At 42.0% G+C, this 17,111-nt stretch overlaps 1 protein-coding gene across 3 annotated transcripts in view; it reads right to left on the bottom strand.

Moving 5' to 3' along the window:
- The window catches only part of PAK1 (p21 (RAC1) activated kinase 1), a 158,294-nt gene that overhangs the window by 77,092 nt on the left and 64,091 nt on the right, over positions 1-17,111 (bottom strand). The window contains exon 1 of one of the 3 annotated variants that reach the window (XM_060018219.1): positions 8,195-8,371. The exons of the other annotated variants lie outside the window; for them this stretch is intronic. The gene's annotated coding sequence lies outside the window, so the exon portion shown is untranslated. Of the gene's footprint in view, positions 1-8,194; positions 8,372-17,111 lie in introns of those variants that run through there. 3 annotated transcript variants of the gene reach the window in all.

The raw sequence follows: 17,111 nt of genomic DNA, 5'->3' as shown, positions 1-17,111 counted from the left end.
TCCCCACCTTTAAATTTCTGTGTGATCTTTGGCAATTTCTTTCTGCTTTTTGGACCTCCGTATTCCTGTTACGTGACGGGGTCAGATTAGATGACCTCTAAGGTTGCTTCTGGCTTTGATGTTATGTGTATCTTAAAATCTTTACTAACCTTTATCTATCCTAGATGACAAACTGATATAACAGAGAGAAACACAGATTGACCATGTGTTACCAATGCCCCAGAGTCTCATTTATAAGCAACTAATTATACTGAAGTACTAATTTATAAGCAACTAATTATACTGAAGTACTAATTTATAAGCAACTAATTATACTGAAGTACCAATTATTAATCAACTGAATGACTCTATAATAAATGTAGGACCACTGTGAGGTTTCAAAAGGGCCACTGGCAGGGCGATATAGTAAAAAGATGACTGGAGTTAGAATCAGACAAGTTTAAGTCCTGGTTCTGTTATTTACTAGCTATAGTCCTAATAGAACTCTCTTCACCTATGAGCTGCAAACTGTTGTTTCCTCCTGAGCAGTCAGTCTCTAGACAGACACTAGTCAAGAGGCAACCAAGGAGGGGAAGTGATTTATGTTTCTTTTTCTATAAAAAGCATAAAGATACAGTGCTAGAGTAGAAAAAAGGGAAAGAAAACACTTTTCAAGTAGCCAGTATGTACAAGGTACTTTACATACTGAACAAAACCAGTCAGGGATTCAGAGGAGTATGTTCACCAACAATTACTTCTTTCTACTTTACCACATCTGGATTCCACAGCCACAAGTATAAATCACAGCCAAGATAATCAAAGATTTTAAGATACACATAACATCAAAGCCAGAAGCAACCTTAGAGGTCATCTAATCTGACCCCCTCACGTAACAGGAATACGGAGGTCCAAAAAGCAGAAAGAAATTGCCAAAGATCACACAGAAATTTAAAGGTGGGGACTGGAACTCAAGTCTTCTGACTCTCTGCCAAAGGATTTTCCAACTATACTTGAGGTAATTCTCACCCCGCTGTACCTATTCTGACCTAAACTATGTTACTTCTGATTTACATTTAGATCCGTCAAATCTAGCCAATGGCAAATATAGAAATATATAAACATGTTTGGGCTGGACTTAAGATTGATATTTACTAAATGTCTGCCATGAGCAAGCAACAGAGAAGATAAATAATTTCTTGGTCCTCAAATCAGCCATGTGAAAGTTATGTACACCTTTTACTGCAGTTGCAGGCTCTTCATTCAAGTACAATTCAAATAATTTTTAATGAGTACTTACTTGTAAGGTGCTATGCCAGAAACCAGGGATATAGAGATAAATAAATGAATATGTTCCCGACTCTAGAGGTTCTCACGGTCTGGTAAGCAAAACAGACAGGACCTAGAACACCACAATGTCAGGCCAATTGTGAACAGTGCTGTAGAATAGTACAAGCAGTAAAATGTCAGAAGAAACAGAAAGGAAAGACTATATTAAACTGAGGTCATCAGTGAGGCTTCTCAGAAGAAGTGGTGTTAAGAGTAGGGGCTTAGGAGAATGCCCTGGTGATCCAGTGGTTAGGACTCCACACTTCCACTGCAGGGGGCATGGGTTCCATCCCTGGTCGGGAAACTAAGATCCCACATGCTGCGCAGTGCAGCCAAAAAAAAAAAAAGAGTAGGGGCTTAAAGAATAAATAGGTCAGACTAGTGGTCTTTGACTCTGGACTATTAGAATTCCCGAGGAGCTTTTGAAAACACCAGATGAAGTACTTAAGAGAGGAAGTATACTAATATCTGCAATTTACTTTGAAATGCATTTTTAAAAAGTAAGATACATTAGTGGATGAACATAGGGATGTGATATAATATACATGTCAATATAGAATGGATGTGATACAGCAAGTTAACATGAAAATGTTAATGGTAGAAGAATCTACATGGCGATTACACAGGTATTCACTATAAAATTCTTTCAACTTTGCTGTATGTTTCAGATTTTCCTAATTAAAAAGCAGGGGCGGCAGGGGTGCAGGGGGAATACCACTGCTTTAACTCTGATTTTAATTGGTCTGGGATAGGCCCAGGCATTGGTATATTACCTTGACCAAGGAAAACAGACAATAAAATGAATGATTTTGACAGAGAACGACGAAGGCAAATATATCCCAGATCATAGGAATAACATGTGTGAGAGTACAGTGTGGTAGAACGCAACATGAAGGTGAAAAAGTAGGACACAGCAATCACAGAGGACCTTTCATTTTCTGCAATACATATAGCACTAGTCAGAAAAATGGTCCTTTCTAAGCAGTTCTAGATCTGTACAATGAATGTCCCATGTTAAAAATAAAAGATGACGCTGTTGATTAAAAAAGGCTGAGGGATGACAATGAGAAAAGAAGTGTTCCCTGGAGGAGGGGACCAGCTGCTATCCATCTGCACTGACGACTCTGTGGTGCCTTGAGCTCACACAATGGGACTTGGAATTTAGGAGAGTTCTCTAAATTGACTAACAAAGTTGCTAAAATTCTTTTAAGAGTATCCCCATTGAACCTTCTGGACTAACTGTCTTTACAAATAGGGTTTCAGCCATCACCTGGGGCTGATATTTCAATAACCACTAACATTAATGGAGTGTACAAGAAAACCTGGAAATCTATTTGGTTGGTATTATTTTTCTCATTCATTCATGTAAATATTTATTCATCACCTACTGTTTGCCAGACTGTGTTAGGCGCTGGGGATAAAAGAGTGAACAAATCAGAAGAAGCAAAATCTCAGAGATGCTGCCAGCCACCCAGGGTCACACAGCTAGTGGAGAGCAGAGGCAGGAACCTGAAATGAAGTCTGTGTGACTGCAGAATCACCTCTCTTTCCACCATACCATACCTCACTGTTCACTCTAGAGGCAAAGGAATGGACTAGATAACCTTTAATATTACCTCAGGCCATTATTTAAATGAAGATGCGGAAGGAAAAAAGAAATAAAACCTATCTCATGTATTAATCACATTTCTCAGTTCCAACAACTCAGAGCTGCTAAGACTGGCATGCTCAACACTCCACCCAAGACTGGGGAGTACTGCATGCCCTTGACACCTGGTTATGAGAATCTGATCTTTAATTAAATTGTGCCAGGAGGTTTTCTTTGGCAGAAGCCTGGAATGCTACAGTCTTGAATTTGCTGAGGGATGTCCTTCTGACAAGTCAAAGACATTCCCGCTGTGCAGCCTCCAGCCACTCGCAGTGGTTTAGCAACAAGAAAGCAACTGCTAAGGTAGCAGGGAGGAAAACTGGAAGCACTTTCTGAGCTGTTAGGAAAGCTACTTTAATTTTTGACCCTCAGTTTCCTCTTTTTTAAAATACAAATAGGATTGTCTATTTTACAGAGCTATCATGAGAATTGAAAAGCATATATAAAAGCTCCTGGCATGCTGCCTGACACAAAATAGATGTTCAAAAAATACCTGTTCTCATCCCCCACTCATCTATCCAGTTTCATCTCTTCTATCTCTAAACTTGTCATTCCAACCCAATCTGCTTTCAGGCTACTGCCTTTGCCCACACTGTTCTCTCTGCCTAAAATGTCCCAACTTGTCTGCCAAGAAAACTCCTACTCATTCTTCAAGACCCCGCTTGATTCACTTCCTCTACAAAACCTTCACACAGCCCTCCTATTTCTACCTTGCCCCAAATTTAATAGCATTTTATACATAATTCTATGCAGCAGGTTCCATATTTCATGATATCAACCTCACCAGACCATGAACAAGTCAAGGGACAAAACTAAGTCTGATTAATGTCTATGTCCCCGAGTCCCACCCAGCACAGACCTGGCACAACTAGGTAATTAGTAACGGTTCACTGACTAAAAGGCAGCCTGGTTTAGAGAAGAAAAACACAGGAGTTGGAAGGATCTTGAAAAATCAGCTAGTTCCAAATCTTTATTTCATAGTTCTAACATGAAACCCATAAGGGTATGCAACTTAGCTAAGATCACTCAATGAAACAGAATACCTGGAAAACTTCCTACAATTGGAGAGGTATGAGAGGCAGCAAAGTGAAATGGAAAAGGCAGAGAGATTTGGAGTCAGAGACTTAAATTAACTTATGTTGACCCTATACCTTCACCCTCTCCTCCCCCTACCAATAATACTACACATCTTCCTCACCCCTATCACCCCTGCAGATAGTCACTAGAGTCACTCACAGAAACCAGCACCAAATGTCTTATAATCCTCCTCCTACCATCTTGGGAAATTCCTGACCTGTATCCCCCGTTGAGCTATTCCCAATAGTTAAGGGAAAAATTCAAATTTAAGCTTCAAACCTCCAGCCCTCCCCACGGATGGCCTGAAATGAGAAAATAATCACTAAAACCTGAGGCTCATACAATCTGAGAGCTGAAGGAACCAATAAGGTGATCTAGTTTAACCTCCCAAGAAACACTGGAATCTATTCTGCTGTCTCCTAGATAGATGATCTTCCAGTCAATCTGCCTGAACATATCCTATGATTTCCCACACTGCCACATGCTGCCTCAAAGGAACATATTCTCTTGGAAGTATTAGGAACAAAAGAATGAAACTAGACTGCCCTCTCTCCTTTAAAAGAGAATCACAACTAATTTAATCAAGCTTCCAGTGTCCATTTACTTCAGACAGCCTTGACCACCCAAACTCTCAAACCCAACCTTTCCTGTATGTCCTCTAATCTGACCAAATTCCTCAACCCTTTCCTGACTCTGGATCCCTCCCACTATTTCCTCTGGAACTTCCCATTTGTCATGGGCTCATTCCCCTTGCCTCTTTGCCTTAAAAGAAATTTGGTTATCTCCTGAGAAAGAGACTTCTCTAGCAGCTCTCTCAACTGAAGGCTGTTTTCTCTCTTACATCCAACCTATCAGTGTGGTCCTTAATTTTCAGTGCCATTTCCAAACCACTCCTTTTTCTTCCTCTTGTAAAACTTCTGTTCCTTTGAGTAGCCTCCACTGGCTGCTATCACACTCCCTTGCCGCCTAATACCTACTTCCTGGACACTCCACTCAAAGGTCCCTAGATCAGTGTTCTTCTGTACCCTTCCAGTTAACATTCTAGGTGATTCAACAGCCACAATGATGACCCCTCCAATACTCTGGCTATTTCATTTGCTGACCTATAGTCCAAGTTAGCCAATACTCCCATGATCACACCCTGGACCTTATCCTCAAAATGTTCATTGACTCCAATATCTAGAGAGAATCATATATACTCCAAACACAACTTCCTATCCATGTAGCTCACTTGTTCAAGAACTTCCACTACAATTCCCAGACTTTCTTTTGAGCTCCAATCCACTATCGGTTAGTCCCCACTACAATCACTTTCTTTTTTCCCTAAACATAGTCCAACAAAATCACTTAAACATCAAAAACCATCAACCTGGGCTTCCCTGGTGGTGCAGTGGTTGAGAGTCTGCCTGCCAATGCAGGGGACACGAGTTCGTGCCCCGGTCCAGGAAGATCCCACATGCCGCGCAGCGGCTGGGCCCGTGAGCTTTGGCCGCTGAGCCTGCACGTCTGGAGCCTGTGCTCCGCAACAGGAGAGGCCACAACAGTGAGAGGCCCGCGTACCGAAAAAAAAAAAAAAAAATGAACCCTCTAAAATTCAACAACAAAAAAAACAAACAACCCAATTCAAATATGGGCTAAGGATTTGGATAGACATTTCTCCAAAGAAGATACATGAATGGCCAACAAGCACAAAAAAAGATTCTCAACATCACTAATATTTAGGGAAATGCAAGCCAAAACTACGAGACACCACCTTATACCCTTAGGATGGTTACTATCAAAAAACCCCAGAAAACAACAAGTGTTGGTGAGGATGTGGAGAAACTGGAACCCTTATGAATTACTGGTAGAAATATAAGATGGTACAGCCACTATGGAAAACAGTAGAGCAAACAGTTCCTCAAAAAATTAAAAATATTACAGAATTGCCATATGATCCAGCAGTTCTACTTCTGGGGTATATACCCCAAAATATTGAAAGCAGGGTCTGTAAGAGCTATCTGTACACCCATGCTCATAACAGTACGAACAATAAACTATTGGCTCATTGGCTAAGGGAGGGAGTGAATGAGAGGCCCAGTTGATGCTCATTTGAGGCAAGGTAAATCTGATAAAAAACAAAAACAAGAACAATCAACCCCCTTGCCTTCTCTCCCTTTCCAAAATTCAATTGACAAAATCCCAGCTTTGGGATGGTTGAGCTCAACTCTCTCCAAACTGTCTCTAGACTGAAACAGCTGAGTATCCTAGAGAACATTACCTGGTTGACTGTTTTAGCTTGAAAATTATGAGGCTCTCCCTACTTATGATTACCTTGCCTCAAATGAGCATCAACTGGGCTTCTCATTCACCCCTTCCCTTAGCCAATGAGCCAAATTTCAATGAGAAAACAGAAATCTTTGCAGAAGAACTCTATCTTCCCACTCCTAAATCTGTATGCTTCCCTGCACTGTACCACCCAGTTACAGTGAAGGAGGTGACCCTTCTCCCATCAAAAGCCATCCTCTCATTCTCTCTTCTCCCTCTACTCCTTGGCTTGTACTCCCTCCTCTCACCTGGAATGATCTCCTCCTTCAGCAGCTACATTAATCAATCTCTCTCTCTCTCTCTCTCTCTCACACACACACACACACACACACATATTCAGTTATTCCACAAACACTTATTTAGCATCTACAGTGTACCAGTACTAATCTAGCTGAACAGGACAAAGTCCCTGTGTTCATGAACTTTATGGATTAGTAAGAGAAGCAAAGAAATAAGCAAATAAATATACAATGTCAAGTCCATAATAAAAATTAAAGAGTAGTTCGTGTGAATATGAAGGGACAGGGATGGGGATGGTACATAAGATAGTGATCAGGAAAAATCTGCTATGGAGGGGAAAGGATTAGAAAGGCGAAGCATGAGAGGAAAGGGATTAGAAAGGGGAGCAGTAAGAATGGAGAAAGTGGGGATGGGAGAAAAGGTGGGTAGAGCGCAGGACAGGAAAAATGTTCAGGAGTAGGAAGCAGAAAGAAAAGTGGGGAGAAGATGATAAGGAGGTAGAGTCACAGAACAACTGGGGGGAGGAAGGCAGTCCAAAATAATCAAGGTAGGTTAGTATCAGGCCTGACATGTGTTTCTTAGTTTCAGATGATCAAAAAGGAAAGAATTATAGCGATTAAGACATTACACAGCCTCAAGGTCTGTCATTAGCTTGACGGAGTACGGAGGAAGCTCCAGAGAAGACAGCCAAGTTTAAAGCAGCTTTATGCCCAAGTATCGAACAATTGGCCAGTTTGGAGAAAAACCATTAATATACCTTGATCTGCTTCTTCCCAACCCCATCTCCCTACACCCAATATACCTACACTCAACACTAAAATAATCAGCATTCTCAACCTCTGCCTCGTCTGTGAAGCCACGGGGTCCTGAGCAGCCCAGTAAGATGCCATTCAAAAGACTGGCTGGAAGACAGGGTACCAAGGTCTTCTTCCCAAGTTTGCCTCCAAGGTCTGTGTCCCAAGTTTGCCTATCTCCTACAGTGTTGAGGGGGACATTTCTGCAGTCCATTCTGGGGCTTTTACCAACTCACCTGTCCAAAAGGCAGTTTGACAGCCTGAAAATGCCAGAGTCACAAACAAAATGTCAAGCCCTTCATTGCACAGATAAGGAAACTGAGGCCCCACAGAGGCTGCCTGAACAGGACCAGCGCCCCCACCCCACCCCAGGTCTCACAGCTCTCAGTTTACTCCACCTCTTAACAAGTCACTTATAATGCAATGCCCCCCCCCCAGCACCCAAGAGAAAAGCCCCCATGGTCCCAGCAGGCCAGCCGCTAATCCAAGGCTGAGGGAAGCATCACCCTAGCCGCCAAGCAGAAGGGTGCTTGCAAAGGGGCAAGGCTCCTGAGGCAGAGCAAGTTCCCCCAAAACCAGCTTCCCCTTCACACTCTTCCCTAACCAGAGCTCTGATTCCAGGGATGGCCTAGGCCTGGGTGGGCTCATCTGGGGGTTCCACCCTAAACCCCTTCTCTCACTTAGGGTCTCTTAAAGGAAGAGACCCTAAATCTACCGGACTCGCGTCACCACTCCCCGGAAGCTAGCAGAGACGTCCCCACCCCCCCCACCCCCCGCCCCAGCACCGCGCAGCTGAGCGCGCCCCAGGGTGGGCCAGCATTACCTGGCGGCGGGATATGGCCCCGGCATCTCTGCTTACGGTTTTTGTAGCAGAGCCGCACCTCCCTCACGCCTGGCCGGCCGCGCAACACCCTGGGCTCCACCCAGGTGGCTCTACTTAGCTGGGGCCGGGCTCCCAGCAGCTCGGCCGCCCCAGCTCTGGCTCCAGGGCGCAACACGCTCCCGCCCTCGCAGGGCGCAGCGAAAGCTCTGCTCCAGGGTTGGCGAAGCAGAAGGGGCGGGGAAATAAGGGAGGGAAGGAGGCGGGAGAAAACCGCGCTTCTCCTTTCTGCAAAGAGGCTCTGAGGGAAGGCGGGGAGACTACTACCTTGCCACCCTCTCAGCTATTCTCCCCAACCTAGTCTTCAGCAGGGGGTAATTTCTCAGTGAATCCAGTCTTTCCAGGGACTGTCAGAGCTTCCTGGGTGGGCCCCAGAGTCAAGGAAGAGAACCAGAACTCCTCTGTGCCTTAGTTTCTCCAGCTGGGTCTGGACTCCAGGACAACTCAAATCAAACCTAGCATTCTATCAGATTAGGCTTCAAGGAAAGAAATGCGCCTACCCACCGCCTCGAACAAAGGTGTCAGGTGCTAATTCTAATGCCCTAGGGAAAACACTGGGCGGATGCTTATAGCTGCTTCTAAGCAAAGAAAGCTCAGCAGCAGCTACCATTTATTAGTGCTGTTGTGTACCAGGTACTTTACAAAATCTTATGTCTGTCTCCCCACAACCTTATGAATTAGACACACTACCAATTCACATGTGTCAAAACTGAGTCCCAGGAAGCATATGGTTTTGTACAATAAGGATTTCTTAAACACATATTGTGAATCAGGCATTGTAAAGGGCCCTGAGCAGAACAATACAGAATATTTACCAACACTGGCCCAGACCCCCTAAATGCTAGTAGTGCCCCTCAATAATTGAAACAATAATAAACATCTTCACACATTTCCAAATGCTCCGTAGGACGTCAAATTCCCTCGTCAACTACCCCTCTATGTCTTGCTCTTGAGAGACATGTCAGGAGTCAGATTAGGCAGGGTCTCTTGTGGGTCATAACTAGGAGTCTGGGATTTGTTCTAGGCTTTAGCAATGGGAAAGCTTTGGAAGGTTTTAAGCAGAATGACAAGGTCTAATCTATATTTTTTAAAAATCACTGACTGCTGAATGGAGAACAGAGGGGAGAGTTATGGAAATAAGAAGACAAATCAGTAGATTCTTTCAGAACTCCAGGCAGAAGAAGACGGTAATGATTTAGAATAACATATTGGAAGAAGAGATGAGAAGAAACAAGAATATTCTAAGCATACAGCTTGGAAGAAGCAGCAGCCGAACTCGGTAAAAGACAGGATGTGATGAGTGAGAGAGGGCAGTGACTTCCCCAGGACCACACAGCTGGTAAATGGCTGAGTCATTCCAACTTTGGTCTGACTCTTAAGCCTATGCTTTATTTCTCTCTGCCATGTCAGTCATCTTTGTATTGACTACCATATCCCTCTCCCTACAGCCTGGCAAAGAGCAGGTAACCAGCATTATGTCTGATCAATAATTTAAGTGTGCTAGAGAGAAATTTTCCCTGACAGATGTCTACACCTCCATTTGATATGCCCAAAGTAATCTAATTGCAGAAGGATGTAGAGGAAGAACTCCAGGAGGACAGAAAGAGCTCTTCTGTTAAGTATTTTTCACCTTTCCCAGACCCTGAGTACTTGTGTTATTCCAACTATCAAAGTCTCAAATTTGATAGAGGAGACAGGAAATTTCTTGAAGATCCCCTTGCCCACACAGAGAATCGGTCAGTAATACAGACTGGAGGGATCTGCTGCACTATGAGGACTCAGCTTCAAAGTAGTTTTAGGATGTTCTTTTGGGCCCACACCCTTGTCCTTCAACTTATGAATGAGAGGAGAATCAAAAAGAGTCCGCAGTCTTGGACATAGTTTTTCAAAGTAATCATCAATAATCATAACATGACCTTACCCAACTTCCCATCCCATGCAGCATTTGCTCTTACAGATAGGCTCTGCTGGAATATGCAGGAACAGAAAGCTCATCTGCAACGAGCACTATGAGACAGTGCTTCCTAATATTCAGCCAAGTGCCTCTCTGTAAACTTCCAATTCTGGCTACTAGAGCACTCAGAAAACATCCTTCAATGCCAAATCATATTAAAGGCTTTCAGATATGTGTATATGGTGATCTATCAAGGCCATGCACATTTTCTCTTCTCCAGAATAAACACACTCAGTTCTTTTAATCATTTGTTCATTCAATAACTATTTAAGCATCTTGTACAAGCCACCAGAGACATACACACCATCGAACAGGACTACACCTTCAAGAAGTTTATGGTTTGAGTATGGCAGTTTTTAACTCGCCCTGTGTATCAGTATTACCAGGGAAGCTTTAAAAATATATACTGAAGTCCTAGCAGAGATTCTGACTCAACTGGTCTGGGATGTAGCCTAGGCAACGCATCTGATCAATATAACTATAACTACATATAGATATCTATCAGAGGACTAATACTACCTGATTTCAAGACTTACTATAAAGCTACAGTGATAAAGGTGGTGTGTTATTGGTGAAAGGACAGACAAATATATCAGTGGAACAGAATAGAGACCCTAAATAGACATACACAAATATAGTCAACTGATACTTGACAAATGAGCAAAGGAAATTCAATGGAGAAAGAACAGTCTTTTCAATGAATGGTGCGAGAACAACTTGACATCCACCTGCAAAACAATTTAGACACGGACTTCACACTTTTCACAAAATTAGCTCAAAATGTATCCACAGACCTTAATGTAAAATGCAAAACTATAAAATGACGAGAAGATAACAAAAGAGAAAACCTAGATGACCTTAGATTGGGTGATGGCTTTTTAGATACAACAACAAAACCACAATCCATAAAAGAAAAGGTTGATAACTTGGACTTATTTAAAAATTATAATTTCTGTTCTGCCAAAGACAGTATTAAGAGAATGAAAAGACAAGTCATAGACTTGGGAAAATATTACCAAAACACACGTTTGATAAAGGACTTATATTCCAAATATACAAAGAACTCTTAAAACTCAACAATAAGAAAACAAACAACCCAATCGAAAAATGGACCAAAAAAATCTGGACAGACACCACACCAAAGAAGATATAGAGATGGCAAATAAGCACATGAAAAGATAATCAACATCATATGTCATTAGGGACTTGCAAATTAAAACACAACAAAATACCACTACTTACCTATCAGAATGGCTAAAACCCAAAAGAGTGATAACAGCAAATGTTGGTGAGGATGTGCAGCAACAAGAATTCTCACTCACTACTGGGGGAATGCAAAATAGTACAGCCACTCTGAGACAGTTCGGCAGTTTCTTATAAAGCTAAATATAGGCTTACCATACAATCTAGCAATTGCACTCCTAGGTATTTATCCAAATGAGTTGAAAAACCTGTCCACAAATATTTATTGCAGCCATACTCATAATTGCCAAAATTCAGAAGTAACCAAGATATTCTTCAATAGATGAATGGATAGACAAGCATCCATACAATGCGTATTATTCAGCAATAAAAGAAATGAACTATTGGGCTTCCCTGGTGGCGCAGTGGTTGAGAGTCCGCCTGCCGATGCAGGGGACACAGGTTCGTGCCCCGGTCCGGGAAGATCCCACATGCCGCGGAGCGGCTGGGCCCGTGAGCCATGGCCGCTGAGCCTGCACATCCGGAGCCTGTGCTCTGTAACGGGAGAGGCCACAACAGTGAGAGGGCCGCGTACCGCAAAAAAAAAAAAAGAAAAGAAAAGAAATGAACTATCAAGCCATGAAGACCTAGAAAAACCCCAAATGTATACTGCTAAGTGAAAAAACTAGTCTGAAAAGGCTGACTCCAGTTATATAATATTCAGGAAAAGCAAAAACTATAGAAGCAGCAAAAAGATCAGTGGTTGCCAGGGGCTAAGAAAGTGGGGGCAGGGATGAACAGGTGAAACAGGGCTTTTTTTTTTTTTTTTTGACTGCGCAGCGCAGCGTGCGGGATCTTAGTTCCCCAACCAGGGATGGAACCCATGCCCCCTGCAGTGGAAGCTCGGAGTTGTAACCACTGGGCTGCCAGGGAAGTCCCCACGGGGCATTTTTAAGGTGGTAAAACTATTCTGTATGATACTATAATGGTGGCTACCTGATACGATGCATTTGTCAAAACCCACAGAAATATACAACACAAAGAGCTTTAGTTAATAATAATGTATCAATACTGATTCATCAATTGTACCCACTGATAACAAGATGTTAATAGAGGAAGTGCTGGGAGGAGTGGGAGAGATGGAGTACACAGGAGGTCTGTGTACTTCCTGGTCAATTTTTCTATAAGCCTAAAACTGCTTGAAAAATAAAGTCTATTAAAATAAAATAAAAAATAAAGGGCAAATATCAAACAAAAAAGACATATAAGATAAACCTCATTTTCTTTTTCATTAGATTCATTAGACCTAAAATTACTCTGTCAAATTATTGTAAAAGTTTCTAAACTCTCTCAATTTCTATGCTTACCTCATTGCAGACTGGGAACAGTTCAAACTCTACTTTGAGTGATCTGGGCACCTTTTACTAAACACGGTCCTGTTTGCAATGATCCTGGTGCAACTAGGGCACCTTCCACTAAACACAGTCCTGTTTGCAATGACCCTCTTACTGCCTGGTACCCTATGGGAAAGGTGATAGTCTAAGGGCAGTGTATCCCCTATAGAACGTAGTTGGACTATCACCTCCATTAACTATACTTTGTACTTCTAATAATTCAGTCTGAAGCTGCACTAGCTTTTTAGCCACTGCAGTGCCTTTGGCTGACACTGGCCTTAGGCAGCCCAAACCACAATTTTCATAAGAATAGCATCAGGCTAGGTCACCTCTAGGCTCCCCATATTTTGCCATTTCTTTCAGACTTAAAATATAGAACTTCACTGCCATCCACCTTAAATTTCATCTTTTTTGGCTTCAACCCACCTTTTCAAGCTCACTCGCTCTCACTCGCTCATTCTCTCTCTCTCTGTCTCTCTCTCTCTGTGCCATCTAGCACAGTAGTTTTTCCTTCCAGTCTTTATCACCTGCAAATCTAGTAAGTATTCTATCTCTTCAAACATTTATCAAACATCTGCCATGTGCCCTTGCCTGTACTTGGTTACAGGGATTAAAGATGACCTAGAAATGGCCTATGACTCCAGGAATCACCACTAATAAGGGAGAGTGGCATACATAAAACTGTAAAAAGTACTGCACTAGAAAACTGAATAAATAAAATAAACAGGATAAGATGGAAGAAACTACAAAACATGTATCATATAGTATAAGGCAGGACCACTAATGTCTTTAGCAAGGAAGATCAAATTCAGGCATCTTCTATTCTAGATTTCAGTTCTCAAAAACCAGATGCTGGTTTGGTTATAGAATGCAGACCAACCAGCTCACATGCTGTCTCTTTCAATGATGGGTACTGCTATAGGAAGCTTGGCTAACCATGGCTTCCTCTGATGAAATACAAGACTCATGAAATTGAGGTATATTAATAAGAAGCCAGCATTTATTTATTACTGAGGGCTAGTAAATTATAATCAAGGAAGAAACTATTAACTAAAGAAATGAAAAAGCAGAATCAAATGAGGTAGAAGGGACTTTAAAAGACTAAACTACATAGTCAGTGAAAGAAATAAAATCCTACATATATCAAATAACTGGCCCAAGTTTACACAAGTTAGCAGTTAACTTGTTTTAAGTGCAATTACTCCTTGCATTTATATAGTCCTTTGGTTTTCCAAAGTAAATAATTCACAAACTATTCATTCAACCCATGGATCTTGACCAGTGATGTTTTGTCTATGTAGTCATCTTAGCCTAATCAGGCCCTTTAGGTTATTCAGCTGACTTCTACAAGCATATGAGTTTGCAACCACTGTTAACACTATATAAAGGCTAATGATCAGTAATAATCAGCAAAATTTGTTTAGACATTACAGGTTTCAACTGATAGTGGCTGTAGGATTTGAAAATGATTGTTTTTATTTGATTCTTGTGCAACCACAAATAATTTAAGACCAATACATTTACTGATTGAGAATTACAACTTCTGATATTACCAGTTAAATGTAGGAGGAAGTGGGGACTTCCCTGGTGGCGCAGCGGTTAAGAATCTGTCTACCAATGCAGGGGCCACGGGTTCGAGCCCTGGTCCGGGCAGATCCCACATGCCACAGAGTAACTAAGCCCGTGTGCCACAGTTGCTGAGTGTGAGCTCTAGAGCCTGCAAGCCACAACTATTGAGTCCATGCACCACAACTACTGAAGCCCGTGCGCCTAGAGCCTGTGCTCCGCAACAAAAGAAGCCACTGCAACGAGAAGCCCACGTGCCCCAACGAAGAGTAGCCCCTGCTCACCGCAACTAGAGAAAGCCTGCACGCAGCAAAAAAGACCCAACACAGCCAAAATAAAAAATAATAATTTTAAAAAATAAAGTCTTTAAAAAATATGTAGGAGGAAGTCAGTCAACAATGATGATTTGGGTTCTATTAAAATAGTCACCTAATATACCATTCTTTCTTGTAATTACATGGCAGAGCCTGTTGTCTATTAAGGACTATGGAATGAGGTGGAGAATAAAATAAATAGATAACAATAATGGCTTACCAAAATACTTCAAGAAAAGAAATAAGCAATGGAAGGATGGAAAAGGGGGGAAAAAGGCAAAAATCTATTCAGTGCCAGTCAGATATAAAGCAACTAACTAAATCAAAATGTACACGAAGTTCAAACAAGGCAAAAAGTACAGAGAAGGGAGACACCAACTATATCTGTAGAGCTGGGGGAAGTTTTGTGAAGGAGACAGTATTTGGGTTGGGTATTAAAAAGGAGTAGAATTTTCATAAATAGAGGTACTGAGAATGGGGGTGAGGGTTGAGAATCCCCTTGAGGGAACCACAAAAGCAAAGGCCCAAAGGAGGAAAAAGCATGAGCTCTGTTTAGGAAACAATAAACAATCTAGACATTCAAGGAAATAGTAAATAATCTCATCATTCATTCACCATTTACTGAATTTGTTCTACATGCCAGATACAGTGCAGTCACAAAGGATGAAAATATGAGGAGACCTACTTCTTACTTTCAAGAAACAGAGCATTTTTAAAGACAACAGAAGACAAACCTGTGTCACTGGCACTCAGACTTAACAGATCCAAAAATCTGTTCCTTCTTCACCTGTCCCCATCTCAATGCAATTCTACTCTTCCAATTACCCAAGCCAAAAATCTGATTCATCTTTTTTTAATATATATAAATTTATTTATTTATTTTTGGCCGTGTTGGGTCTTTGTTGCTATGCACGGGCTTTCTCTAGTTGCAGCGAGCAGGGGCTACTCTTTGTTGCAGTGCGTGGGCTTCTCATTGCAGTGGTTTCTCTTGTTGTGGAGCACAGGCTCTAGGTGCATGGGCTTCAGTAGTTGTGGCACGTGGGCTCAGTAGTTGTGCCTCAAGGACTCAGTTGCTCCGCAGCATGTGGGATCTTCCTAGACCAGGGCTCAAACCTGTGTCCCCTGTATTGATAGGCGGATTCTTAACCACTGTGCCACCAGGGAAATCCCAATCTGATTCATCTTTGACTCCATTTTTTCTATCACCTTTACCTCAAAGTCACCAGCAAATCCTAACAACTGTACCTTCAATATATATCTACAATCCAATCACTTCTCATTACCTTTACTGCTATTGCCTTGGTCCAAACCATCAGCAACTTTTACCTAGAATAGTGGTTCTCAATATTTGGAGGCTAGGGGGGAGAGATTTTTCTCCAAAGGAGAAATTTGGCAATGTCTAGAGAAATTTTTGTTGAAACAACTGAGGAGGTACTACTGGCATCTAATGCACAGAGGTCAGGAATGCTACTAATAATACTATGATGCACAGGACAGCCCCTCGCAACAAAGAATTATCTGGCCCAAAATGTTAATAGTGGAGAAACTGTGACTTAGAGTATTGCAGTAGACTCTTAACAGATCCACTCCTGCCTCCCAGAATGATCCTTTTATAATGTAAGTCTCAGATCACATCACTCTCTTCTGCTCAAAATCTTCCAGTGGCTTCCCAAGTCCCTCAATGTAAAAGCTAAAGTTCTTATGAAGACCTACAAGGCCATACATGATCTTACCTCTATCCTCCTCCTCCACCCCCCATCTTACCCTGCTACATCTCTGACCTGGTATCCTACTTCTCTCTCCTTCATTCACACTGCTCCAGGCACAATGGCTTCCACCAACAGGCTATGTACACTCCCACCTCTGGGCTTTGGTACCTATGGTCACTCCGCCTAAAAACACATATTCTCCCAGATATCCGTATGACTACTTTCCTCACTTCCTTCAGGTCTCTACTCAAATATCACTTCATCAGAGGTCTTCCCTGACCACTCTTCATAAAACGATAGGAACCTCTCTTCACCCCATCTCAGCACTCTTTATTCCCTCCTACTCTGCTTTATTTGTATCCATAGCACTTACCATCAACTGACATATTTGTTTGCTTTTTGGTTGACTCCCACCAATAGAACATATGCCCCACAAGCAAAAACTTTTCCTTTATCCCCCGACCTAAGAACTATTCCTTGCACACAGTAGGAGATTGGTAAGTAATGGCTGAATGGATGAGTAAGTGAATGAACAAGTGGAGCTGGAAAGACCAGTCAGGAAGAAACTAGAAAGACCAATGAAGGCCAGAAATGTGGATATAATCTTAGAATTGGCCTAAAGAAGAGACTGCCCAAGAGTGATTATCTTGTCATATGCCATACAAATCACCTTGTCTTCTCCATCAAATAGAGACAGAGAGAGTAACGGGGAATTCTATTTTATATCAATATAAGAACATT

This window comes from Delphinus delphis, chromosome 8 (genome assembly GCF_949987515.2).
Source record: "Delphinus delphis chromosome 8, mDelDel1.2, whole genome shotgun sequence".
NCBI classification, from domain to species: domain Eukaryota; kingdom Metazoa; phylum Chordata; class Mammalia; order Artiodactyla; family Delphinidae; genus Delphinus; species Delphinus delphis.
The sequence above is the reverse complement of the archived record's forward strand: the minus strand, read 5'-3'. Positions and strand labels throughout refer to the sequence as shown.